The following is a 27,078-nucleotide window of genomic DNA, read 5'->3' on the forward strand; positions in this document are numbered from 1 at the left end:
TTAAAATTCACTGCCTGGCATTCCTCATTTTTTCTCTTTTTCTCTCCTGGTAAGCTTTCTCATTTGTTTATGTCTGTATTTGTTTATGTCTGTATTCTTTTATGTAATTTTTAAAAAAAATCTTGCTGCCATTAAATTTTCCACCTTTTTGTACTACTGACTCTCTCTCTCTCTCTCTTTTTTTAAAGATTTTATTTATTTGTTAGAGAGCACAAGCAGGGGGAGCAGCAGGGAGAGAAGCACGTTCCCCACTGAGCAAGGAAACCCCCAATGACCCCCTGAGATCAAGTCCCAGTATCCTGGGATCCTGACCTGAGCTGAAGGTAGACACTTAATCGAGGTGTCCCTGTGCTACTGACTAACTATGCATCTGGACTATAGCCTATTCTAGTTGATTTTCTCAAGAAAGAAATATTTATCTCCTTTTTGTGTTAGAATGAGTGTGAATAACACCAGTCATTTAATAGATTAAATTTTTTTTATATATCACCTTCTTGATAATAATATTTCCTCAAGTTTTCTAGAAGTTGCCATCATGTTCTACATTTACTTTTTAGTTTATCATTTGTTGTCTTCAAGGAATTTAAAATTCTTGAAAACAAAGACTCTATTTTCACCCTGTGCCCCCAGTTGTGGGATCTCCAGTGTTTAGAAGGAACAGTGCCTGACAGTAAACAAGCTTAAATTAGTGAATAAATGAAGGTGCAAATAAGTGATTGAAGTTTTCTGAATATATTATTTCTGGAGAGTCATTCCTAGTAAGTTAGAATTTGGGGAACCCAATGACTGTGTGTAACAAAATTCTGTGATTCCGTGATTTTGTACGTAAGCAAACTGGGACCAAGAGAGTTCAGGTTTGTATTTAATTCCGATTCAGTAGAGCTGCAATTAGGACTTAAGTCTGGTCCTTCACAATGCTCATTATGCCACATGGCTTGATGCCTTGATACTAAATGTTCTGTACACAGCTGCTTGACTTCTCTGCCTGGCATGGCTGTGGGGTGCAGGAACACAATCTAATTAGCCCTGTCTGGCAGGCAACGATGAAAACCTTCTTGAACCAAGTCTTGAACTTGGGAATAATCTAAAAGGGGCAGCCATACGCACAAAAGAATGAGCGGTATTTATTTGTGTGGAAAGTAACTGTTAGTTTCAGAGCCATCTTTTCAATGGTATCCACATTTAACTGTGCTACTGTCAAATAGGGTCCTTTCCTAAAACAAAGAGCAGATTGAGAGACAAAGAGTCCAATTAGATCCAACAGGGTGTGTCAGGAATTAAAATCACTTGTAGAGGATCATTTCAAATTGCTGTATAATAACAGACAATACAGTATATAATCATAGATCCTAATGATGTTATTATTATCCTCATATTTCAAATGAGGAAATTGAAGCTTTAAGAAGTGACCAGGGCTACCAACGTGGCTCAGTTCGTTGAGTGTCCAACTCTTGGTTTCAGCTCAGGTCCGGCTATCAGGGTTGTGAGATCCAGCCCTGCCTCAGGCTCCGTGTCAGAGGAGAGTCTGCTTGAAATTCTCTCTCTCCCTCTCCCTCTGCTCCTCCTCCTGTTCATGCTCTCTCTCTCTCTCAAATAAATACGTACATCTTAAAAAAAAAAAAAAAGTGACACAATCCGTCCATGGTCCTATAGATGATAAGTGAGAAAATTCAAGTTTTCCTGATTCCGAAGCTCTTATTTCAGGAGAAAGTGTACAGGTTATTAACACGCTTTTATATTGATGGGGAATGGAGAATCATCCCTCAAGGAAGATAATTTTGATAACATGCAATATGATTGTTTATTATTATTATTACTGAGAGTTCACTATGGACTGCAATATAATCTATGGTATTTAACTTCTGGGCCTAAGGAGGGTCTGAAGCATGTTATACAGCTCTTGATGTGTAATGTATGGCATAATGAAAAAAAAAAAACGTGACCTTTGACACCCACCAGATATAAATTTGAATTCAGATTCTGCTTTTTATTTTGTTGCTTGTGGCAAGCTACTTAAAGTCCGTGATTCAAAAGGAAGGGTTATTCAACGACTTATCGATGTTAAAATAAATATATGATAGCAATCTGACTTATTGACCATTTATCTGCCTTTGTTGATGATTGGGCATATTTTCTATATTTACAGGGCACTGGATTACAGGGCACCCAAATTCCTACTTAAAAGATGAGGGCAATCTCACCCTCAAAATTTGTTCCATTCTGGTGGGTTGTTAATGAAAATTATGTAAATAGTTGATTCTTTATAAAATGTACTATTATTATTAATCTGCACACTTACCTCTCTCACTGCACCCAAGATGATAGCCATGATCCTCTTACTATTTCACTTAGGAAGTCAATTCTGCGAACCATGTATGGGACAGAATGTCAAACTTTTCCAAGTTTATTTCTTGGGAATAAAATAAAATGAGAGTAGGGACTATCTAGTAATCTGTAAGTATGGAAAAATGTAATAGTTTATTCATAAAGATGGCCACCTGGTCAATGAATTAGGACCCTTGAATATATTTCTTTATAAAATCCCTAGATGAACAATGTATAGTCTCATATCCTCTCCTGCCTGAGGGGAGGCATCTCAAAATGTACAGTCAACAGCCTAAATATTGTAGGCAGAAACGAATACTGGTAAAGCCTGAAAACTGGTAAATTTTCACCAAACTATCTGTAATTACAGTCAGGAATTATCATCTAATCTCTCAGTTTAAAATGTGAACCCAAGATGCAAAAACTTCCAGAAAAAGGCTATCAGAGTAGAACTTAAGGTTTTTAATCAAATCAATCAATCTAAATAGTATGATTGTGCACTATAGTGCAAAATGATTTTGTACTAATGATTTGCAAAATGATTTAAGTGATTTTGGAATGGACAAGGCATAAAGATACCAAAAACGTTGTTTCAGTGCCTCAGAGTTGGACTAGGCGGAAGGGATCTTCCTCGGGAAGAGAGTCTCCCTGAGAGTCCCAGAGTGTGAAGGGGTGAAATGGGTCAGGGAGGGGCAACATTTTGTTGACAACTGCATAATGACTTGAAAGAAATGCCTCCTAAGGCAATGAAAGAGAAAAAAAAAATAAGGAAGAAAATGAGAAACAACTAAAGGAAAGAAAGAAAAAGTATTTTAAGGGCAATGAGAGCAGGGCATGATGGGATAGTAGCTCAGAGAATATTCTGCCTGAGGTGAGTCCATTCTCAGGAGGACTTGTATGCTGGCTCAAGCTGGAGGAAGACCAATGTTCAGGGGCCTAGAGGTAGGAGAGAAGCTTAATGAAGTTTGGCTAACAAACATTTTGTTCTGATTGATCAGTGGGATGAGTAGTTCAGGTTATAATTTAATGAGGCAAAAAGGGGAATTTAGAAGGTCTGTGTCTGGTTTTGTCATAGGTAAACAAGGGGATTTTTTTTTCCAATTTATTTATTTTCAGAAAAACAGTATTCATTATTTTTTCACCACACCCAGTGCTCCATGCAAGCCGTGCCCTCTATAATACTCACCACCTGGTACCCCAACCTCCCACCCCCCCGCCACTTCAAACCCCTCAGACTGTTTTTCAGAGTCCATAGTCTCTCATGGTTCACCTCCCCTTCCAATTTACCCAAATTCCCTACTCCTCTCTAACGCCCCTTGTCCTCCATGCTATTTGTTATGCTCAAGGGGATTTTTGTGAGTCTTTTCTAGTCTAATAGGGAAGGATTTGTTTGTTTGTTTGTTTGTTTGTTTTTTCAATAAGCTCTTTTGCTTTCTGGAGCATAATGGTTGAGGATCCTTTAACATTGGCTATTTCGAGAGCACAGGGCTTGAATAAAATTCCGCATTGTCAGTTCCTTGTTATCTAATGTTTGGCATGTTATTGAAAAATTAAAAACCAGAAAAAAGAATTAGTCAGTGAAGATTGACATGTATGCATCTATTTCCCAAACTTTTGTTGCAAGGCCAAGATTTTTTTGAGGGTGCGGGGAGCAGTTTCTGCAGATTGAAGTTTCCTATTTCCTGGCATAAACTACACAAAAGTTCATTGTCTAAGATATTCAACTTCAGGTTCTTTAAATAAGATAAAAAATCTTGATAAGCAATCTAAATAAGAGTCTTTCTAGATTTTAGATTTTTATGTTGTCTACTTTCTAGTCCTATTGTTTTATTTTTACTTAATGCAAAGACAGTATGTTTTTGTTGTCATTGTTTTAGCAACTTGTCTTTATAGTCTTTCTGATATGTCCAACACAAAAATGAAGACTTTCACTAATTGCACTTATAAAAACATCAATGAGCATTGAATTTTAGAAAGGTTCCATATAGACAAGTTACTAAAATTGCATCATTCAAAGAAGTGTTAGGTAAACTGATAACCTACAATTGTTTGAGATCTGGTCTTTGCTCTCAGCTTCTGGGAAGTAATCTCTAAGCCCTTGGAATTTCCTGCCTGATAGAAGTGTATTTGTTTACTTGGGGGTGTTGGGTCACCTAGATAGTCTATGCTAATAATGACTTACTGTGTGGTCTTGGGCCATGTGGTAACAACTCAACCTCTGGAAGGGTAGAGACTAAGATAAACCATGTGTGGTCAGTCATGTCTAGGTGACCAAGCTCAAATAAAAACTCTGGAAACCAAGGCTTGGTGATCTTCCTGGTTGGCATTACTTCATATTGCCACCAATATTGCTAACAGTCCAGTTCACTTGACTCCACTGGGAAAAGTCAGCTAGAAACTTATGTCTGGAATTTCCTGGACTTTTCCTATGGGATTGTTTTCTAGCCTTTGAATCTTTCTGCTTTGAATCTCTATTCTTTTGCTATAGTAAACAGCAACTATGAGGATAAGTGCTTTTTCTGGAATTCTAATTCTTTTTAACAAATTATTGAACCTGAGGGTATTCTTGAGGACTCCCAGACTCTGTATTTTTAGTAAATTCAATGTAGAAATTACCACTCCCATTTAGTACACTTAAACATAAATGAGTCTCTAATTGATTGTTTTAGAAAGGCTTCATGTTGGCAAGTTGCTAAAATCGGATCATTCAAACAATTATGAAGTAAGCTGGTAACATATAATTGTTTGGAAAATATAATTACAGTAATAGACTAGACTGCTTGTTTAATTCCATGAGTTGAGTAAAATAGATGTCAGTAAAAGAGAACTTCTACTATATATTAAGAAAATGATGAGAAAGCTATTGTACCTGATTTCACTCACTTCGGAGATAATGAATTTTTAGCCAATCATTATGTGTGATATAATGGTATCTTAAAGGGATCTTTTACTGGGAAAATTTTTAAGATATTAAAAAGATTTGCTGAGAATGATTGAATCTACAAACCATAATGTGAAATATTTACAATTTACCTAACATACTTATGGCCAATAAACTCAAAATGGTGTATTGTGAGATATGATGTAAATTCTCATTTCTAGCCCAATAAAGGATTGGTGCTAATTGTTAGAAAGTGCTTCTAAGAGAATAGTATTGAACTGAACCAGGTTCTTCTTTGATGAGATCCTAAAGATACTCTGTAGCTCCTAATTGTCTCATCTTACCCAATTCATGTTTTGCTTTAAGGTACCTGATCTTGTGATTTTTTATTTTCCCTCATGAATTTATTCAAAGAATAAGTGGAGAGGTGTTCATCAATTGGCTTATATATATTTTTGCCTGCCTCTCTAATGAACTGAATGCTGGCTACCTGATTTGTTGGTGAAGATTGGGAGTGAAAACATCATAGTGCAGCTCAGTGCTTATGTGGTCTGGATTCTGTTCCCCTGCACTCCCTTCCCAACAGCATTTGCTCTGTAAGAGGAGTGTCTTTCATGTCATCAATGTGGGCTAGTAAAATCCATTTTGGACTACAAAGTTACTTTAAGTTTGAAATCAAGGATAAAATAAAATGTCCTTATGTATCACAGGCTAAACATCTACCACACATTGAAATAGCAACTTATAAAGTGATATTTTTCAATCACCTCATGCTCTATTTTGCTTCATTTTAGAAATTTCAGAGAAGAATGACTGGCAATTTCACCTAGCTCAATACAGATGTAATCCCTGGTTACTTCTATAAGATTAAAAGGCTTTTCTGAAATGGAATTGAGTTGGGGTGCTTGGGTGGCTCAGTCTCTTAAGTGTTTACCTTTGGCTCAGGTCATGATCCCAAGGTCCTGAGATCAAACACCGGATTGGGTTCCCTGCTCAGCAGGGCAACTGCTTCTCCCTCTCTTCTACTCTTCCCCCTCTTCTTGTGCACTCTTACTGTTTCTCAAATGAGTAAATAAAATCTTTTTTTTTAAATGGGATAAAGCTAATCCCGTAATGCAAGTTCAGAAGACAGTTATTGTATTGGGCGCCTGGGTGGCTCAGTGGGTTAAGCCGCTGCCTTCGGCTCAGGTCATGATCTCAGGGTCCTGGGATCGAGTCCCGCATCAGGCTCTCTGCTCAGCGGGGAGCCTGCTTCCTCCTCTCTCTCTGCCTGCCTCTCTGCCTACATGTAATCTCTCTCTGTCAAATAAATAAATAAAATCTTTAAAAAAAAAAAAGAAGACAATTATTGTAGGATGATAGATCACTGTTTTTTATTCCTCTGACCAAAAAAAAAAAAAAAAAAATTGACTCTTCTTCTTCTTCTCCTTTCCATTTCTTCTTCTAATGAAAAACTCAGTTCTACCTCTAAAGGTAGGACTGAAAACAAGGTAGTCCTTCCCACGTGGTGGTGAGGGTGACTCTGTGGCTTAGACCAGCACATGTTGTTGGAGCCAGAACAATGTAAGTGGATTGCTCATGGTGGAGAATCAGAGCCAGGAAGAGTGAAGACAGTGACCACATGGAAAAAGTTTGTCATAAGGGAAGGAGGGGCAAGCTAGCCTCTATGGTGATAAAGTGTGGTGGTGAGGAGATCACCTGTCTCAAGGATGAGGCAGTGGTAGTGATGAAAGATGGGTTATCTACTGGGACTTGATGAATTAAGTGCCCATATCAAGGATAAGAAGAGATGGGTTTATCTCTGGGGCTCCCAAAATAGAAGATAAGAAAACTAGAATGAATCCTGGAGTGTTGGACTGGAATTAGAGACGTTAGTGTGAATTTACAGTTTTGAATAGAGTCAGTGCTGCAAGAATATGACATCACATTCCTAAAAACTATTATGTCATACAAAATCAGACAATAAAAAGGACAGGTTGGGGCAAATACTTCAGCAGTGACACATTAAAAACAAAGTTTGGAACATAGTAAAAATGATAGCACAGTTAACATGTTAAATGGGTAAGAAATTCATAAATACTATGATACTTTACATTGAAAAGGACCAGAAATTTGCTTGTAGAAGTAGGCATCAAAAAGACCGCAGCCTTGATGTCATTGTGAAGCAGTGGAAAGGAGAGTTACTTGAAATCAGAAAGTAAGTTGTAACACCAGATGAGATGGTTATGGAGAATGGCACATAAAGTGAGTTGAAGTAGATGGTAGATGTTGGATATGTGTGTGTGTGTGTGTGTGTGTGTGTGTGTTCCATAAGACAAGGCTTGGAACAACTGGATGTAGTTTTCTGTGTTCATCTGTTTCTTTCAGAGGAATCATGCCTAAGCAAACATGAAATTGCACTATGCTCAAATTCTGTCTTCATATTTCAGTTGCATTGGAAAAAATCATATTATCAAGCAAATGGTAAAGTAGAACTCATTGTATATACATAAACATAGATAGGTATTGAAATATTTATAAATGCAAATGCACACATTGATTACACACACTTCTAACTTATATGATCTTCTCTATCTCCAACCACTGAGAGAGCCTTGGAAAGGCAACATCCCAACAGCAATGAGCACACTTAGATCTCAGAATCTAAATACAGATCTTCCTCAACTTACACTGGAATTGCATCCCAATAAGCCCATTGTAAATTGAAAATGTTATAAGTAAAAAAATGCACGCAATACACCCAACCTACTTAGCCTAGCCTACCTTACATGTGCTCAAAATACATTCATCTACAGTAGGGGACAACCATCTAACACGAAACCTATTTGTAATAAAGCATTGACTATCTCATGTAATTTGTTGAATTCTTCATTGAAAGTGAAAAACAGAATGTCTGTGTGGGGACAGAATGGTTGTAGGTGTCCTGGCTGTTCCCTCTCGTGATCACATGCCTGACCAGGAGCTGTGCTGCCACTACCCAGCATCAGGAGAGTTGATCATACCACCCATCACTAGCCCCTGAAAGATCATAGTTCCGAATTCAAAGTATGGTTTCTACTGAATGTGTAGGACTTTTGTGCCACTGTAAAACTGAAGAATTGTAAGTCAAGCTATCATACTTTGGGGACTGTCTGTACCACTCAAAGGAACCAGGACTTGAAGAAAAGAGTGATTCCAAAGCTGGAACAAGGCAAGTAGAAGCTAAGCATATGTCAGAAAAGACATAGGAACCAGTCTGAATAGTATCCCACTGGCCAAATCTGGGACAATTTTGTCATTACAATGAATGAATAGTGATTATGATGTAAAGAGTTGAATAAAATTAGAATTCATGAGTTTCTACTGATGTAAATTAGTAAATAAAAAATTTGAAGATGGAGGAAGAATGAAACATTTATATAGGGACATGGGACATTTCACATTGCTTTCCCATAAAACAATATTCATTAAAAAAGTAAGAACAAGGAACTTTATTTTTTTAGAGATTTTGTTTATTTACTTGTCAGAAAGAGAGAGCTCAAGCACACAAACAGGGGGAGCAGCTGGAAGAGGGAGTTGAAGGCTCCCTGCTGAGCAAGGATCCCAATGTGAGACTGGATCCCAGGATCCTGGATTGTGGAATCATGACCTCAGCCAAAGGCAGATGCTTAACCAACTGAGCTACCCAGGTGTTCAACTGAGCTACCCAGGTGTCTCAGAACAAGGAACTTTAAAGTGGAGAAACAGGCACCTCCTTTATCAATGATCAAAATGATCCTTCGTAATGGAGAAAGTTCAAAAATAAATTCTACTTGGTAAGATCCAAGGAGAAGCATGTAGGTTCACTTTTGTGATATTGCTTTGAGTTTTAGAACTTGAATCTAAGCATTAGGTCATAAGGGCAGGGTCCTAATCTGATAGGATTGGTGACTTTAAAGAACAGAAATTTAGTCCACAATAGCCAAACTATGGAAAGAACCTAGATGTCCATCAACAGATGAATGGATAAAGAAGATGTGGTATATATACACAATGGAATACTATGCAGCCATCAAAAGAAATTAAATCTTGCCATTTGCAACAACATGGATGGAACTAGAGTGTATCATGCTTAGTGAAATAAGTCAAGCGGAGAAAGACAACTATCATATGATCTCCCTGATATGAGGAAGTGGTGATGCAACATGGGGGCTTAAGTGGGTAGGAGAAGAATAAATGAAACAAGATGGGATTGGCAGGTAGACAAACCATAAGTGACTCTTAATCTCACAAAACAAACTGAGGGTTGCTGGGGGGAGGATGGTTGGGAGAAGGGGGGTGGGGTTATGGACATTGGGGAGGGTATGTGCTTTGGTGAGTGCTGTGAAGTGTGTAAACCTGGCGATTCACGGATCTGTACCCCTGGGGATAAAAATATATATTTATAAAAAATTAAAAAATTTAAAAAAAAGACATGGACATCTTGCAGGGGAGGAGTTATTCTGCCTACCATGCATGGTCATACTTCTTAGAGAATATTAGAAATTATAATGCATAGCAGCATAATGAACCATAAAACATCACTGCCAGCTGTGATTGTTCTAACTGGGCTTTACAGAAGGGTACTGGGCTGGGGAAGTTCAAGGAAATGACTCATCTCCTTTTGATGACCTTGATCAGATAAAATATATATAAAATCGGAATAATTAAAACAGTGTGGTACCAGTAATAGAGTAGCTAGCATAACAGTATAACAGTATAGCATAATAGAAAGTCTGAAAATAAATCCATGCATTTTTAAGAATTTAACATAGTGTTCACTTTTCATGTGACATATTTTTCCATACTTTGTGCACTAATATCCCTAAGGTACTCTACATCCACCAAATGTGGACTTTTATGTATGTGTAAGTCACAAACCCATTTGTCCTAGAGCATACCTCTAGTTAATAATATGGTTTTGGGAACACTGTCATCATGTTTGCTTAAAGAAATTTTTGGTGTTTGGCATGTTTAAAAAATTGTCTTTAGGCTATTATAATGAAGTAAAAATAGAAATAATGGAAATGCTGATATTAGTGATAATATATTAAAGATGTTATTGGAAATTTTTAGATAGGCCAAAAGTGTAGCATCTTTGTTTTCTATGGTGTGTTTATTGGGTTTAAGCTCACCAATTGTCTGAGTTGTTGTTGTTAGTATAATAAAATTAAAGATGATATACTGAAAAAAAAAAAAAAAGAACAGAGATTTACCTCCTTCTCCTTCTCCCTCTCCCTGTACTTCTCTCCTCTCCCTCTACTCACACCCAGGAAAGACCCAGTGAGAACACAGAGAGAAGGCAGCCATCTACAAGCCAGGAAGAGCGTGCTCCCCAGGAACCAAACAGAATGACATTTTGATCTTGGACTTTCCCGCCTCTGGAACTGTGAGAAAATGAACTTCTTCTGTTTTAGCTGCCAGCGTGTTGTGGTATAGCATGGTATAGCAGCTTAAGCTGACCACTGGTTTCAATGGTTATGTTTTCGTTGAGAGAGTATTTGTTTATTGGAACTATATACTGAAATATTCAGGGATAATGAAGCCAGAAAATTACATGGATCCAGAAAAGACAGTTTTGTGGGCTGTACTTCTTTTTCTGAAAGCTTGAGATTGTTTCAAAATAAAATTATTTCAAAGAGATGTTGAGCAAAATATTCAGTATTTTGTGAGGACTTCTGGCCTTCCTTTAATAGGATAGCATAAAATATTCAGGAAGCTGACAGTTGGATTTATGTTGATGAAAAAATGGACAAAAATATCAGCCAAAGTTTTTAGAATAAATCTTACCTTTTTTTTTTCTAATGTATTGACCTGCATATCCAACAAACTTTGGAGTAGATCAGAACTTTAATTACTGACAGAAAAAGGGCAGGACCTGAGACTTTTCCCTCCAGAATTAACTATGTGAGTGCTGGGTATTGTGCCAGCCATTCCCGTACATTAAGCAAGGTGCTGCTGTTTGCTTAGTTCATTGCTTTGGAGCAGGAATGTGGAAACTTGACCATGGGAACAAATCAGGCACTTGTTTGGGTTTTGTTTGTTTTTACAGAGCAATATTGTTCTGTTCATCATGTGTAGAAAAGGGAACTTCGCAAGAATGGATGTTTTCAAGGTAAGTGCCTGATATTCCTTGCAACCAGAAAAGTTACTTCCACTTCATTCATCATTTTATCTAATTCATCTATGGAAATCTGGAAATGGAAAAAATTTAAAGGATTATAAATTCTGGTATTTTTAATTGATAGTTTTCTGTTTTGTTTTGTTTTTTAAAGAAAGCTCCATGCCCAGTGTGGAGCCCAATGTGGAGCTTGAGCTCACAACCCTGAGATCAAGACCTAAACTGAGGTCAGGAGGCAAATGCTTAACCTACTGAACAACCCAGGTGCCCCTGGTAGAAATGGGTTCTTAGGAGAAATATATACGAATTCTAAATGCTGGGGGTTAAAATATCCCCACAGGAATCATGATTCAGGCAGCAATGGCAGAATGCTCACATCTAAGACCCACTTCCCTAGGTCTGATGGAATCAAGCTGCTGGTTATGTGGTGCCAAGATCTCTCTGCCTCACTCTTTTCACTAATACTTGAAATTCCACCAAGAGACATCCACTTCTCTGTGCTTTTTTAACTTAATCTTTAGAAGAAGCATTTGGAGTTGGTTGTAAAAAATCAATATTTGAAGTTACAATTTCTGAGCTTGAACCCCAGCTCCTTTAGTCAGAATCTCAGCTTCTTCAGTGATAATATCTAACTCAGAGGGCCACTGCAAGGGTGAATTTGGACAATTTGTGGAAAGCTCCTAGGTGATATAAATACTTCAAAAATTAAAGAATATTAGATGATTTAACTTTCTTCTAATTTTTTTTAAGGGTCAAAATGTTATCGTTCATCCTCAAAAATAACTTCACAAAGTAGGTATTATCGCTTTTTATAGGTGAATAAAGAGATTAAGAGAGATAAAGTACTTTTTCTAAAAACACATAAATAGTAAAAGACTAAGCAGGAATTAAATTCAAGGCCTGGCATATTAATGGGCGACCCCCTCCCCCCTGCAAAAAGAAGGACCTTAAAAGTGGACCTGGCATATCTATACTTATTATCAGATGAGGTCTAGGAAGTGACTATGTCTGATTGACAAGAACAAGATGTGCTTGTTGGAGCTGCTGTCATTTAGGTTGGATAAAATTGGGGTAGACATTTTTTTGGAGAGATTTTTGATGAATACCAACTGATATAAGGCCAGGATAAAAGCTAAGGTCATTAGTTAGAAAAGACTGGATTTTGCTCTTCCATAAATGGACAGAACATAGGTCTAGAACTAGACAGGACAGAAGTTCAGATTAGAGAGATCTGACGTTCATGAATTTTGTTAACTCCTCTCACTTGCTACTCTCCTTAAGTGACCTATCCAACCAATCCACATCCACATACATATGCATGCACAGCAACAATGTTTATCTTCAAAAAGAAGGGAAAGTGGATGGAGAAGTCATCTAATCTTTCTTTTCATGAGCAATTGGTTCTAGGTGAAAGTATGTTAGCTTTATTTTCAATAGGGTGGTTTTGTTTTTATTATTATTTAAAGATTTATTGATTTATTTGAGAGAGAGCTGAGGGGGGCAGAGGGAGAGAAACTCAAGTAGACTTCATGCTGAGTGTGGAGCCCAACTTGAGGCTCCATTGCATGACCCTGAGATCATGACCTGAGCTGAAACCAAGAGCCAGATGCTTAACCAACTGAGCCACCCAGGCACCCCTATAGTTGAGTTTTAAATCACTCTTTGCCTAACCGTATATATATATTTTTTTCTGGCAAGTTTTCCTTTAATTTTATTTAGGTTCTCCTCTCTTCTTATCTATGACACTCTCTGTATGCTACCATTCTAGCTCCCCCCCCCCTTTTTAAAGTAAGCCTCGGATCTAATGTGGATCTTGAACTCATGACCTTGAAGTAAGGTGTCACATGTTGTATTCACTGAGCCAGACAGGCACCATTCATCCTACATTTAAAATCAAACTACAAGGTCTGTTCTGAGCTGAGCAGTAACTGGGCCTGCTGTTTAACTGGAGGATGGAAGATTGAAAGAAGGAAAGAAAAGCTGATAGAGAAGTTCCCTCCTCTATGTTTGATGAGAATTTGGAACCAGGTGGCAGATACCCAACGAGGAGAGGTTTGAGAACTATTGCTTTGCAGAGGTTTGTGAATCCCCAGGGAATGGTAATTTATCTTCTCAGCTGAGCATTCCTGAGGTGACATGGGTCTCCCTTGTCCCCCATGAGCTGCAGGCATGTTAGCAGACACATTGAGTTCTTTCTGGTCCTGGCTCTAGAAGAACACCAAGCACGGCCTGCTGAAAAGACTGAGGAACAGAGAGGCTTTGTTCGAGCTCTCATTAGGGGAATCATATTTTCACACTCTGGCAAAGCTCCGACATACTTTGCCAGATTGCTGTGCCTGCCTTCATTATCCAGATTACTGCCACCCAAGGTACCTCAGCAACTGGAATATAACCCCCAGGGAAAAGACATACTAAATCAACAACCAACCGAAAGGGTGCAAGAACCCAGAAGGAAGAGACTCAAAAACACCAAAAATAAGTGGCTTCTAACAACATAAAGCTATTGCAGAAGCCCTGCCCTAGATCAGCAGAGCTCTCCTACCTTATACAATGTGTCACGGCTTTTTATGGCTGAGTCTCTGCTAATGTTAGCTAATGTTAATAAAGGAATATGATAGCCCTTGAGAATATGAGGACAGAAAAAAGATGGCAACAAACACAGTTCAAAACACAACAAAACAAAACAAAATAAAAATGGTTCTAAAAAAATAAATATAATTTTTATTGTTATAATATTTTAATTATAATATTATAATTATAAATATTATATTATATTAGTTATTAATAATTATTACATTATATTGATATTATAATTATAATAATATTTTTATTATTCCTACGATTGCTATGCTACAACTATGTAAAACCCTTAAAGTCCCTCACAAAAAGCTGAAAGATTTAACTAACGTGTCAAATCTACTGAAAATGGAAAGAGTACAGCACAGAGCTAATGAAGAAGGTCTGGTATTATTGCAGGTATGAAATTTGAACAGGGAGTCCATAATTAGAGAGTTAGGAGAAAAAGGAAGAGAATAAGAAAATTTTTAACTATCATGATATCCTCTGAATAACAAATACTAGATATTAGAACAGGGTTTTCATTAAATTCTTCGTTTATACTAATTGTTATTATTGTATGGCTAACATGTAACGAGGGCTTTCTGTGTTCTAGGCACTGCTCTAGGCACTTGTAGTTATATCCCTTAATTCTCAAAACAACTTCAAGATGTGTGTGCTATATGATCTCATTATACAAATGTGAAAAAGAGACCTATTTTTAGCTGAACCTTAGACAAACTGCTTAAAGTTATGATGCACACCTTAGTCCAACTGCCAATTCTGATTCTCAATCATTATCTTGCAGAAGATAATGGGAGATAACATTAGGTATTATGACTAACTTCAGGCTTTTAGTTAGTGGATACTTGAACAGTTAAGAGAACTGTAGGACTTATTAAGTAGTTATTAAGACTAAAGTTGATTAGACCATATATCCCTTAGCCATTTCAAAGTAGTGTGTAGATAATGGTCCTTGGGTCTTTGTTAGCAATTTAGAAAATCCAGGATTGGTAGTAGTTTATGCAAGGAATGCATCCCCAAGGATTTCTTATAATTTAAAAATCACAATTTATTCCAGTTTTTCCATATGATTGAGAATAACATTGGATGTATTAGACTCTGAGCAACAAATTTACATATATTATAAATTAATTACATATATTATAACATGTATATTATGGATTACTAAATTGAATATTTTATAAATAGAAACTCACTCTCTTCCTAGTGTGAGGTTATATTGAATTTTTATTCCTGTTACTACTTTTCAAGAGGATATTTGCAGCACTGACACTAGTTCCACCATGTAATGAACAGTTGGATATCACTGATAGAGGTTTTTTTAAAATTTCAGCTCTATCATCTATCATTATAAGATATTCAAAGTGTACATGGTAGTGATTTGATATATGTACACATTGTGAAGGACTCCCTCATCTGGTAAATTAACACATCCTTCACCTCACATTATTTATTTTTTATTTTGTGTGTGTTAAGAACATTTAAGTTCTCTCTCAGCAAATTTTAAGTATACAGTTCAGTATTACCAGTTACAGTCACCTTGTTTTTCACATTAGATCATCACACCTCCTTCATCTTATAGCTGAAAATTTATACCTTTTACTAACCTCTCCCTATTTTCTCCCCTCCTCAGCCCCTGGTAACCATGTTCTTACTCTTTTTGTGTGAATTTGATTTTTTTAAAAGTGATTTTGAAGGTTTTAAAGTGTGATCATGGCAGTTATCTTAATATTTAATACTTGAGTAAGTCACTTGAAAGTGGTCAGAGATAGTAAATAATAGTGTGATCTTCTGTAATACTGAGGGGCATTTGTTTTCTAGCAAAAAGCATAAATACAGTTAAATGAAAAAAACCTTTTTCAATCTTCAACACTTCTGACACCAAATGTGTGGATTTTCCACATATAAATCAGGTGTTGCCATCACCGGTTCCTCATGTTCAATGATTTGCTAGCCTCCCAAGGTGTTCCACTAACCTGAAAGTTCTCTGAATCCAGTGTTTAGAATTTTCATGAAAGCTTCATCACGTAGGCAGAATTGATTATTAACTAAATCTCCCCTTCCCAAGAGACCAAGGAGTGAGGCTGAAAGTCCCAACCCTGTAATCACTTGGTTGCTTGCTCTGGCAACCAGCCTTCATCCTCTCTGAATCACTCATTAGCATAAACTCTCAGGTAAGGTTGAAAGAGGCTTATTATGACTAGCAAAGGATGCCACTGTGTCACCCCAATCACTCAACAGATTACAAGGATTTTAGAAGCTCTCTGTCAGAAACCAGGGATGAAAAACAAATACATATTTCTTATATCACAGCATTACAAGAGTCTATGGTTTGCTTGCTTGATGGCCAGTTACTCAGTGGAAGCACTGTTTGCATTTTGGGCACAAGAGTCTTCACTGGCCTAACAGAACCGTTGAACTAAAAGTTTTTAGGTCTTGTCTGTATCCATCAGTTTTCTGTCATGTGCCTTACTTATAACCACTACCTTTTCCCACAGTAGCCTAGAGCTGTTCTTTGGGGTGACTTCAAAAACCTGTATCAGCTAAGAACGGAAGTTGTATTCATTGAGCTCTCTCATTTGGTGATGGTGCTACAGAAAAGGCAGTGGTGAGCACTGTCTCTGAGACTGAGAAGATGGTAAAGGAACTGCAAGGGCTCAGGTTTTTTATCTATATGGACCTCCACATAAGAACAGAGCCATAGGATTTCACAACCAGATTTAGCATAAGAATATATAAAAATAAGGACAAAAAATAGTAATCCACAGATAACAAAAGCATACTAAAAGCGTGTGTTCACAAAACAGATGAACACTAACCTAATTCTTAAGCAAACTGAAAGAAATTCAGAAAAACAGTAGAGGGTATGGAAAAAAATCATAAATTGGTATTAGAGATACTAAAAACTGAAACCACAGAATTGAGGAAAAAATTATAAGTAAAAGAAAAGGTTTTCAGATATGCAGACTCCATTAGAAGAATTAAAGCAAATGTAACAAATAAATGCTTAAAATAATAGTAAAGGAGAAAATTTTAAGAATCAAAAAGAAACATTTTGTTTTTGAAGTTGAGAAAAACTGACTAAGTAAAAGCTCAGCATAGAAGATATGGCATAGGTATAGTAGGACTACCCAAAGAAGATAACCAAAGCAATAAACCAAAATATATTTTTTTAACTACAATGGAACTTTTTAGTCCTTATTATATTAACTTTCCTTTATTCTTGTTGTTATTCATTCCCTCTATAGTGGGTTGAATGGTGTCCCCCAAAATGATATGCCCAAGTCCTAGCCCTAGAACCTGCAATTGTGCCCTTATTTGGAAAGAGAGTCTTCCCAGATATAATTAAAGATGTCAAGATGAGATCATCCTGGATTATCTTGGGTAGGTCCTAAATACAAAGACTCAAGTCCTTAAAGAGACAAAAGTGTCCTTAATAAGAGGAGACATGGAAGAAAAGGCTGTGTGAAAAATGCAGAGATTGGAGTAAGCAGCCACAAGGAAGGTTGGGAGAGGCTGGAAGAGGCAAGAGAGGATTCTCCCTCAGAGATTTCAGGGGGAGCACTATCCTGCCCACACCTTGCTTTGGACATCTGCTCTCCAGAGCTGTGAGAGAATAAATTTCTGATTTCAGACACCAAGTGCGTGGCAGTTTTTGGGGCAGGCACAGTAAACTAATACATGTGGTAACACACATTGGTACTGGACAGGACTCTCTAAAATCCAAAAACCAAGTCACAGGAAATCCAGGACCAAGAAACAGGTTAAACCTGGCCCACAAATTCTGCAAAGCAAACTATCTAGTTTCCTGTACGAATCAATTGGAAAGATCCAAAAAACTTGGACTGGAAATCTGTAGATGAAAGGAGACTTAATATGCACTTCCTAGAATTAGAATGGCCAAAATCTAGAACGAGGACAACAACGAAGGCAGATGAGGATGTGGAGCAACAAGAGTTCTTACAGGGTGCCTGGGTGGCTCAGTTGGTTGAGTGACTGCCTTTGGCTCAGGTCATGATCCTGGAGTCCTGGGATCGAGTCCCACATCAGGCTCCCAGCTCCATGGGGAGTCTGCTTCTCCCTCTGACCTCCCCTCTCATGCTCTCTCACTGTGTCTCTCTTTCTCTCAAATAAATAAATAAAATCTTTAAAAGAAAAAAAAAGTATTCTTACTGCTGGTGGGAAATGCTCAATGATACAACCAGTTTAGAATACAGTTTGGCAGGGTCTTACAAAATGTAACCTCTTCTTACCACGTGATACAGCCATTATGCGCCTTCTATGTTGTACATGGATGTTGGTATATTACACATGGAAGTATGAATATTGCACGTGGATGTTTGTGGCGGCTGTATTCATAATTGCCAAAAGTTGGAATACCAAGATGTCCTTCATTAAGTGAATGAATAAATAAATGTGGGATATCAGACAATGGAATATTATTCACCACTAAAAAGAAATAAGCTATTGGGCCCTAAAGAGACATGGAGGAACCTTAAGTGCATATTAGAAATCACAAGTGAAAGAAGCAAAACTGAAAAGGCTCCATACTGTATGACTGCCACTATGTGATGAGTTAGAAAAGGCAGAACCAGAGAATAAAAAGATGAGTGTTTGCCAGGGGTGCATAGTGGCTTAGAGATGGATAGGCACAGCAGAGCAGATTTTTAGGCCATCAGTCCTTGGGCTCTGCTGTATTCACACGGGTCTTCCAGGATCTCTGACGGTAGCAGTTTTGCTGAGTTATGGAGGAAATATTCTTGTACATGGGTTGTATCTCCTTCTTCCATGGAAATTAAATCTCCATGTAATGAATTAGTAAGTTGGTAAATTAGGTTCTCGGAAGTTAGTTTTGGAAAAGGAAAAAAAATAACCAGTTTCTTCTAAAAATTTTTCAATATATGTGGTATTTATGAAATATGTATATTAATACCTATTTGGGTTTTATTTAATACTGTATTTAATTTAAAACATTAAATTTCTGATCTCTTACTCAGAAAAAAGTAGATAAAATAGTAGAAACCATAGAGTCAATGACTGGGAATATTCAGAGCCTAAAGAACAAAATTCAGGTTCTGACAAGTGAGGTGGAAGAAGAGGAGGAGAAAGTAAAATAGGTAATTATTTAATGATGCATATCTTGAGTCTGGACAAGTTTTTTAATACTTATCTCTCAGTAAGACAACTTCTGAATGTAAGATGAAAGGAATCATCCTTTTGAAATAATCCGTAGCTTTTTTTTTCTACGTTAGATGTTTCAAATAGATAGTGGGATACTCTGTCTTCCAGATCTTTCTCAGAAGAGTCTCAAAGCACCCACACTTCAGGTAAATGCTAATTTGCCATATCAGCTGTATCATCAGTTGTGACTTGCATATATAAAACCATAATATCCTTTTTCTTTTTCTAAAGACAAATGAAATCTATGATATGTTTGTAGGCAACATTATTTTTCTGACTTGACAGAAAAGTTTGAACGTCTTATTTTGTGAGCATCTTTCATGTGGATCTCTCATTCTTATCAATAATTATATAACATTGCATTGTACCATACTATAATTCGTGAATTACTGGTGGAAATAAGTGATTTTTGCAGTTACAAATAATGCTCAGTATTGCTTGTATATGTATCTTTAGATATTTGTGTGGTTGTAACTGTAAGGTAGATTTCTGGAAGTAAATTCCAATAGTTGAGTTTGTTTATGCTTCTAACAATGTCCTATAACTCTTCATGAAATAATGTTGTGTTATCTGTAGCAGACTATATATATATATATATATATATATATATATAACCTCTGTTTTCACAGGTTCCCAGTAGCTGTTATGGTTGTTGGGGCCCATTATCAAAGGAGGGAGACTGATACAAATTGAAAGTAAGGCAAGGCTTTATTTCTATGCCAGGCATCAGAAGTCAGACTAACCGGCCAGGGCGGCTTCTGAAGAGGGTGACACCGTCCCAATCTCACAGGCTGGTTTTATAGGGCATAACAGCAGACCCAAATTATGCGTAAGGCGTCTACTCCCAGAATCGACACCTGAACGATACCGGGAACTACTGGGGCATTTATTCCTGGAATGAAGTCTTTAAAGATTTTATTTATTTATTTGACAGATAGAGATCACAAGTAGGCAGAGAGGCAGGTAGAGAGAGAGATAGGGAAGCAGGCTCCCCGCTGAGCAGAGAGCCCGATGCGGGACTCGATCCCAGGACCCTGAGATCATGACCTGAGCCGAAGGCAGCGGCTTAATCCACTGAGCCACCCAGGCGCCCCGGAATGAAGTCTTTAGATGTAAACAACAATATGGCTACCCAGGTAATATGGAGTCGCTCTGGGTAAGCGGGCCCTAATAGTTAAACAGGTTTTACCATTAAATCAGCCCTAACATTACCCCCCTTCCTTTTTTTGGAAGGTTAGTCAATTCCTTGACTTTTCAGTCAATCCCATGTTCTCTTGTTGTATATTGAGTTTGTAGGACTAACATTTTTACCACACCAATTCTCTTCTGTACAAATGACAGTAGGGCGTTTATAATGCAGGAACCAAAAAGCAACATTAGTAATAGTAAAGCCAGGGGGCCTGCAACTGCTGATAATAGGGAAGTCATTATTGGGGACCAGCTGAACAAACTTTCAAACCATCCCTGGGAGTTCTTGCGTTGTTGCTCGCGTTCATCTAATCTCCTTTTAATGACTGCTAGACTGCTTTTGATGACTCCAGTATGGTTTGCCCAGAAGCAGCATTCTTCTCCCAAGGCTGCAGAGCCCCCCCTTTTTCTAGGAATAGTATGTCAAGCCCTCTTCTATTTTGCAGTACTATTTCAGCTAATGAGCTCAAAGAATCAGTTAGTTTGTCTATATTTTCATGAATATAACATAGATCAGTATCTACTTGGGACCCAAGAGGCTCAAAATCTATTTCTTCCTTTATTAAAGCTGCAGTCCCTACTGCTGTGGACTCTGCTATCCCTGCCACAACTACTGCTGGGATTAGGATGGGAATCCCATGCTTTGTTCATTCGATCCCTGCAGTAAGATGTTGGAATCCCTCAGGTCCTCCATAATAATCTACCTGGGGAAGAATGTGGACAGTTATACAGAGTTTGTTCCAGGAAGAGTTTTGGAACAAAGTGAGATTAAGTCATGGCGTGAGTCCTGAACTACAAGCAAACCAGGCTTCAGTGGGGGCCTTTAGGAAGTTAGTGAAAATAGTAGGGACTATTATGGCCTTACATAGGTCTCTATATGGGGAAGTTTGTTTTCCTTTTTGTGTTGCAAGGCAATGTCCCTTTCCTTTTAAATCCCCTAAGGTTAGTCTAGGTACCCTTCCCCACTCGCAAGAGTTATAAGAATTTTCATTTTTAATCTGTCCCTTCTGAGTTCCTACAATAAGATTGGCCCCTATTCCAATATAATATGGGGGCTGAGGGTTTAAGCATAGCCAGCAGACTCCGCATAACTCTTTCCATCGATTATGTAGCTACTCCCATCTGCGAACAGAGTCATCTTCGCATCCGGGAGGGGAGTGTCTCTGAGATCAGGCTTTATTCCTGTGATCTGGGTTAGGACCTCCCCGCAGTTGTGAGGGTGGTCAGCTAGCTTTTCTGGAAGCAACGTGGCTGGATTTAGCACCTCCAGGGGCCTGAAAATCACTTTTGGTTCATTAAGGAGGAGGCCTTGATACCCTGTCACTCGGGCATTTGTCATCCACCAGTCTGGTGGGGTCCGGAGGAGGCCTTCGATAGCATTTGTAGTGGTCAAGATGAGATTTTGACCCAAAGTTAATTAACTTGCATCCTTGACCAGGAGGGCCATGGCAGCAATTATGCGGAGGCAAGGGGGGAACCCAGCCTCTACTGGATCTAGTTTTTTGCTAAGATAGGTCACTGGCCTTTGCCAAGGCCCCAGAGTCTGAGTCAAAATCCCTTTGGCCACCCCTGCCTTTTCATCTACATACAAGTGGAAGGGCTTGGTAACATCTGGGATAGCCAGTGCTGGGGCACTCGTAAGGCTGTTTGTAATTTTCGAAATGCACCTTCTGCCTCAGCTGTCTATTCTACCGTAGTGAGTCCTCCCTTAATCAGTTCATAGAGGGGTCGGGCAATCTCTGCAAACAGTGGTATCCACAGTCTGCAGTAGCCACCGTCCCAAGAAACTCCCTCACTTGTCGGGGCGTGGTGGGGCGGGGGTATCTGGTTGATCACACATTTCCTGGACTCAGACAGCGAACGCACTCCCTCGTGGAGATCAAAGCTAAATAAGTGGTGTGGCTCTGACAAAGTTGTGCTTTCTTTGCTGACTCCTGATACCCTTTTCCCTGCAGAATCTGTAAGAGAGTTTTTGTCCCCCGCAAGCATGACTCATAGTTCTCAGCAGTTATTAGCAAGTCATCAACATACTTTAGCAGAGTGACTCCTGGGTTGGTGATTTTGTACTCATGCAAATCCTCATGTAGGGTCTCATCGAAAATGGTGGGTGCATTTTTGAATCCTTGGGGAAGTCTTGTCCAGGTGAGCTGGCCCTGGAACCCTTCCTGTGGGTCAAACCACTCAAAGGCAAAGAGAGGTTGAGACTCCCTTGCCAGAGGTATGCAGAAAAATGCATCCTTGAGATCTAAGATGGTATACACAGTTCTTTTGGGGCCTAGGAGGGAGAGTTGGGCACTGTTGGGTGGATATCTTCAACCCACTCGTTAACTTCCTGCAAGTCCTGAATGGGCCGATACTCCCCAGTTTCAGCCTTTTTGACAGGCAATAAAGGTGTGTTCCATGGTGACTTGCAAGGAACTAGAATCCCGTCTCCTCGGAGGTGGTTAATGTGTTTTCTGATCCCTTCCTTTGCTTCCCAGGGGAGGGAGTACTGCCGGACTTGAATGGCTGTAGCTGTTGCTTTTAACTGTACCACTACTGAAGGCTGTCTCTTGGCCAGGCCAGGAAGCCTCCCTTCTGCCCAGACTTCGGGAAATTTGACCTGTAGGGTTTGGAGAAGGCTTCCCTCCCTTATCTCCTCTGGTTTTGAGACTGACTCGTAAAGGAGGTGTTCATCTACTGTTGCCACAAGCATCTGCACAGTGGTCCCAAAGTCACAGTCATGTCTCCTTCCGAGAACTGAATGCCAGCCTGCAGTTTGTGGAGGAGATCTCTTCCTATCACGTTATACGGGGCATTAGGGAGGACCAAGAATCGATGTTTGACTACTCCCAAGGCCAAATTTAAAGTCCTTTCTGTTGTCCATTTCTGTCTTTCTGTGCCATTTGCCCCTTGTACCCAGACTTCCTCTCCAGATAGTTTTCCCATAGGCTTTAGTAATGATGAAAATTGGGCTCCCCTGTCCACCAAAAAATCAATTGATTTCCCCTCCACCTCAATTTTAACCCGAGGTTCAGGGAGGGGATCCGAACCATGGCCCCTTCAGTCTTTGGTGGCCAGCATTGCCATTTTCTTCTTAGGGCACTCTCTGGCCCAGTGTCCTTTTTCCTTGCAGTAAGCACACTGATCTGAATCTAAGCCTTCCCATCTGCTTTCTTTGTGTTTAGGCTTTTCTTTCCATTGACCATCTCCTACCTGCTTTTTTCTTTTCCACCAACCTTTTTTCCCCTGTCTCCTTCCCACCTCATGTAATGCCAAAACTTTAGCTATTTTTTTAGTCTGTTTTTCATCTTCTTGTGTATCCCTATCGTTAAGCCCTTTTCTGCTATTCCCACTAACTCAGTCAGATTCTTCCCTTCAAATCCTTAAATTTTCCAAAGTTTCTTCCTTATATCTGGGGCTGACTGACTGGCAGAGGCAAGATTTACTGCCCTCTGATTTTTGGGTGCCTCAGGGTCGATCAGACTGTACATTTTACAGGCTTCAATAAGCCTTTCTAGAAAAGCCCCCGGAGATTCATTCATACCTTGAGTCACCACACTAATTTTGTATAAATGTATGGTTCTCCTTGCAGCCACACGGAGGCCTCCCAGCAGAGCCTGGTGGTAGAAATGTAGGCTCTCCCTACCTTTATCAGATTTGGATTACAGTTGGGGGTTCCTTTGGGCAGTAGTCCTCCATTTGCTGGATCGAGGTTGCTGTCAAGTCTCTCACTTATCACCTTATGGGTCTTTCGCATAATGCGATCCCTCTCTTATGTATTAAAGAGGGCCATAAGGAGCTGCTGAATATCCACCCAGGTAGGCTGGTGGGTAAGAAAGACAGTTTCCAAGAGACCAATTAAATCCTGAGGGTGGACAGAGAAGGATTTATGTTGGGCCTTCCAGTTATAGATGTCAGAAGAGGAGAAAGGAATATAGGTTAGGTGGGGGTGCCCTCTCCCATCCGGTGGAGTGACCTCACAGAGAGGCAGCATGGGCGCTGATGGAGCCAGTGGGGTAGGGGGCGGCAGAGTGGGGTAGAGGGAAGGGGTAGGACGAGGGTGGTCCTTCTGCTCATTGGTCCCATAGGTGGATCCCGACCGTATATGAGGTGGACTGGTAAGGGTGTCTTGGGACTGGGCGTCAGGTTTAGGGGATGGATAAGGAGGGGGAGAATCTATGTCCTCCTTGTCCTACAGAGGCAGGACGGTCTTCCTTGGTTCCCCCTCATCTTTCTGTTCTGGTTATGGTGATCTGACCTGCCATAGAGGGAGAGAAATGGTTTTAATAGTAGGGGGAAGGTGGTACTTGAGCTATGACGGTGGCTCTTCTTCCAGGTATCACCAGGCCACGATGTAAGGTATTTGGTCTCAATGGAAATCAAAGACCTTACTCTGGGTAGAGTAGATTTGGGCCAAGGTAAACGTTCCTTCTGGTGGCCACCCTGTGGAGAAAGTGGGCCACTCCAGCTGGCAAAGTGTTTTTAGTTTTCCTGGGTAAACCTTTACCTTGAAAATCCTTGAAATGCTGGAGAATAAGACTCATGGGTGTCACAGATCCCTTACTCCCTATTTGCCCCATTGATTCACAACAAACAACACAACAGACAACAAAAAGACAAGGCACAGACAACCGCAGACCCAGTGGCCCTTTCTCAACCAGATATCAAGTCTAAGATTATATGCAAGATATAATCCCAACTCAAAAACACAACCTGCCGCTGGCGGGATTTTCTCAGTCCCCTGACTACCTAGGGGGACTCAAACACCCGGCAGGTCAAGTCCCCTGCCTACCTAGGGGGACTTGAACCCACTGGCAATCTCCCAGTGGAGGGATGGGTCGTCCCTGCATCCACTCCAGCCGTGGGGGGCAATGCTGCATCCAGCGTCTCCCCGGTGGACTATACCCTGGAGCTCCACAACCAGATAGACAGACCAGATCCCACAGAATAAAATATTGAGATCTTACCTCCGGAGGCATTTCCCAGAAATTCTGATGCTGACTCAGTTCCTGTCATTTGATAGCGGACGAGCCCCCATAATGTTGAGGTCTGTTTTCAAGGAGCGAGACTGATACAAATTTGAAAGTAAGGCAAGGTTTTTTTCCTATGCCAGGCATCAGAAGTCAGACTGACCGGCCAGGGCCGCCTCCAAAGAGGGCGACCCCGTCCCAATCTCACAGGCTGGTTTTATAGGGCATAACAGCATACCCAAGTTATGTGGCTTTTATTGTTAAGGCGTCTACTCCTGGAATCAACACCCAGAACCAATACCAGGAACTACTGGGGCGTTTATTCCCAGAATGAAGTCTTTAGATGTAAACAACAATATGGCTACCCAGGTAATATGGAGTCGCTCTGGGTAAGCAGGCCCTAATAGTTAAACAGGTTTTAACATTTATTTGGCCATAACAATGGTGTAAATGTTTAGAGTGTTAGAAAGTCTTCAAGTTTCTCAAAAATAACTTAAAATAGTTCTATCTGTAATCCATTTAGAGTGAAAGGAAAGGGAATAGACAGAGGTAAAACAGAATAATACAAATTGAAAGAATAGGGATGAGTTGATGATTACTGAGGTTGGCTGATGAGTATATAAGGTTTAGTGTACCATTCTCCCTAAATATACATTTGACATTTCTCATAATAAAAGGTTAGAAACTATTTATGTGGGTCAGTGTGGTCAGAAGGTACAAACTTGAAGTTATAAAATCAGTCATGGGGATGTAATGTAGAATACAGTGACTGTAGTCAATAACATTGTCTTGTATATTTCAAAGTTGTTAAGTGAGTAAATCTTAACAGTTCACATCACAAGGAAATTTGTAACTATGTATGATGCCAGATGTTAACTAGACTTACCTTGGTGGTCATTTTGCAGTATACACAAACATCATATCATTGTGTGGTATACCTGAAGCTAATATGGTGTTATATGTCAATTATATCCCATTTTTAAAAAATTTTAAACTAACTGTACTATATACTATGTACTATATATACCCACAGAAAGAAATTTTGACATCAATTTTCAAACCATAAAGCTCTTCTGAGAAACTTAGATGTTCTCCATAACTCATCCCAGATGAAGAATATGTTAACTTTCATTGAAGAAGCCTATAAGAGGCTGGATGCCCTTTAAGAGTTTTTTAGTCTGCTCTGTATTAATTTAAAGTTTATAAGATTGTAAAACTTAGCCTATGATGATGCCACTGAAGCTGAGGCTTCTCTGGGATTTATTTTCAACATACACTTAACATTAGCCTCTGTAGATCTATTAGCATCTAATGTAGTTCTAAAAGCTGTTTTTAATTGCTGTCAAATCTAGGAACTTACATTTCTGTTGCTGTTTCTCCAGTGGTTTTCCTGAGCTGCATTTTAATGATTTACAATGGATGAATGGAGTTCTTTTATTGATTAGTGCAGAGGAACTGTGATACTGTAATGCAATATATGGAAAGTGCATAGAGTGCCTAGCACATAAAAACACAATTGTTTGCAATCATTATTATTTAGTTCATAACTTGTATTTTCTGTCTGGTCATATGAAACTTGAGAAATCCCCAAATGCTTTTATTCTCTTACATAACCCTTTAGACCTTTTGTGACATAATTAAGATTTGCAAGGTGATTTACCTTTGGGAGTAGCATGAACATTTTATTTCTTTGGTTGGATTATTGACATGATGATGAATATTTTCCACTGTCATCAAAGCATAATTTCATTTAAAAGGAACCTAAACACTGGGTGTGGTGAAAAAATAATGAATACTGTTTTTCTGAAAATAAATAAATTAATAATAATTAAAAAAAAATAAAAGGAACCTAA

At 39.1% G+C, this 27,078-nt stretch overlaps 1 pseudogene; it reads left to right on the plus strand.

The window, feature by feature from the left end:
• Positions 1-14,171: 14,171 nt before the first annotated feature.
• LOC122899608 lies at positions 14,172-26,391 on the plus strand (annotated as a pseudogene).
• The last annotated feature ends 687 nt before the right edge of the window (positions 26,392-27,078 follow it).

The sequence above is a fragment of the Neovison vison genome, chromosome 1 (assembly GCF_020171115.1).
Source record: "Neovison vison isolate M4711 chromosome 1, ASM_NN_V1, whole genome shotgun sequence".
NCBI classification, from domain to species: Eukaryota; Metazoa; Chordata; class Mammalia; order Carnivora; family Mustelidae; genus Neogale; species Neogale vison.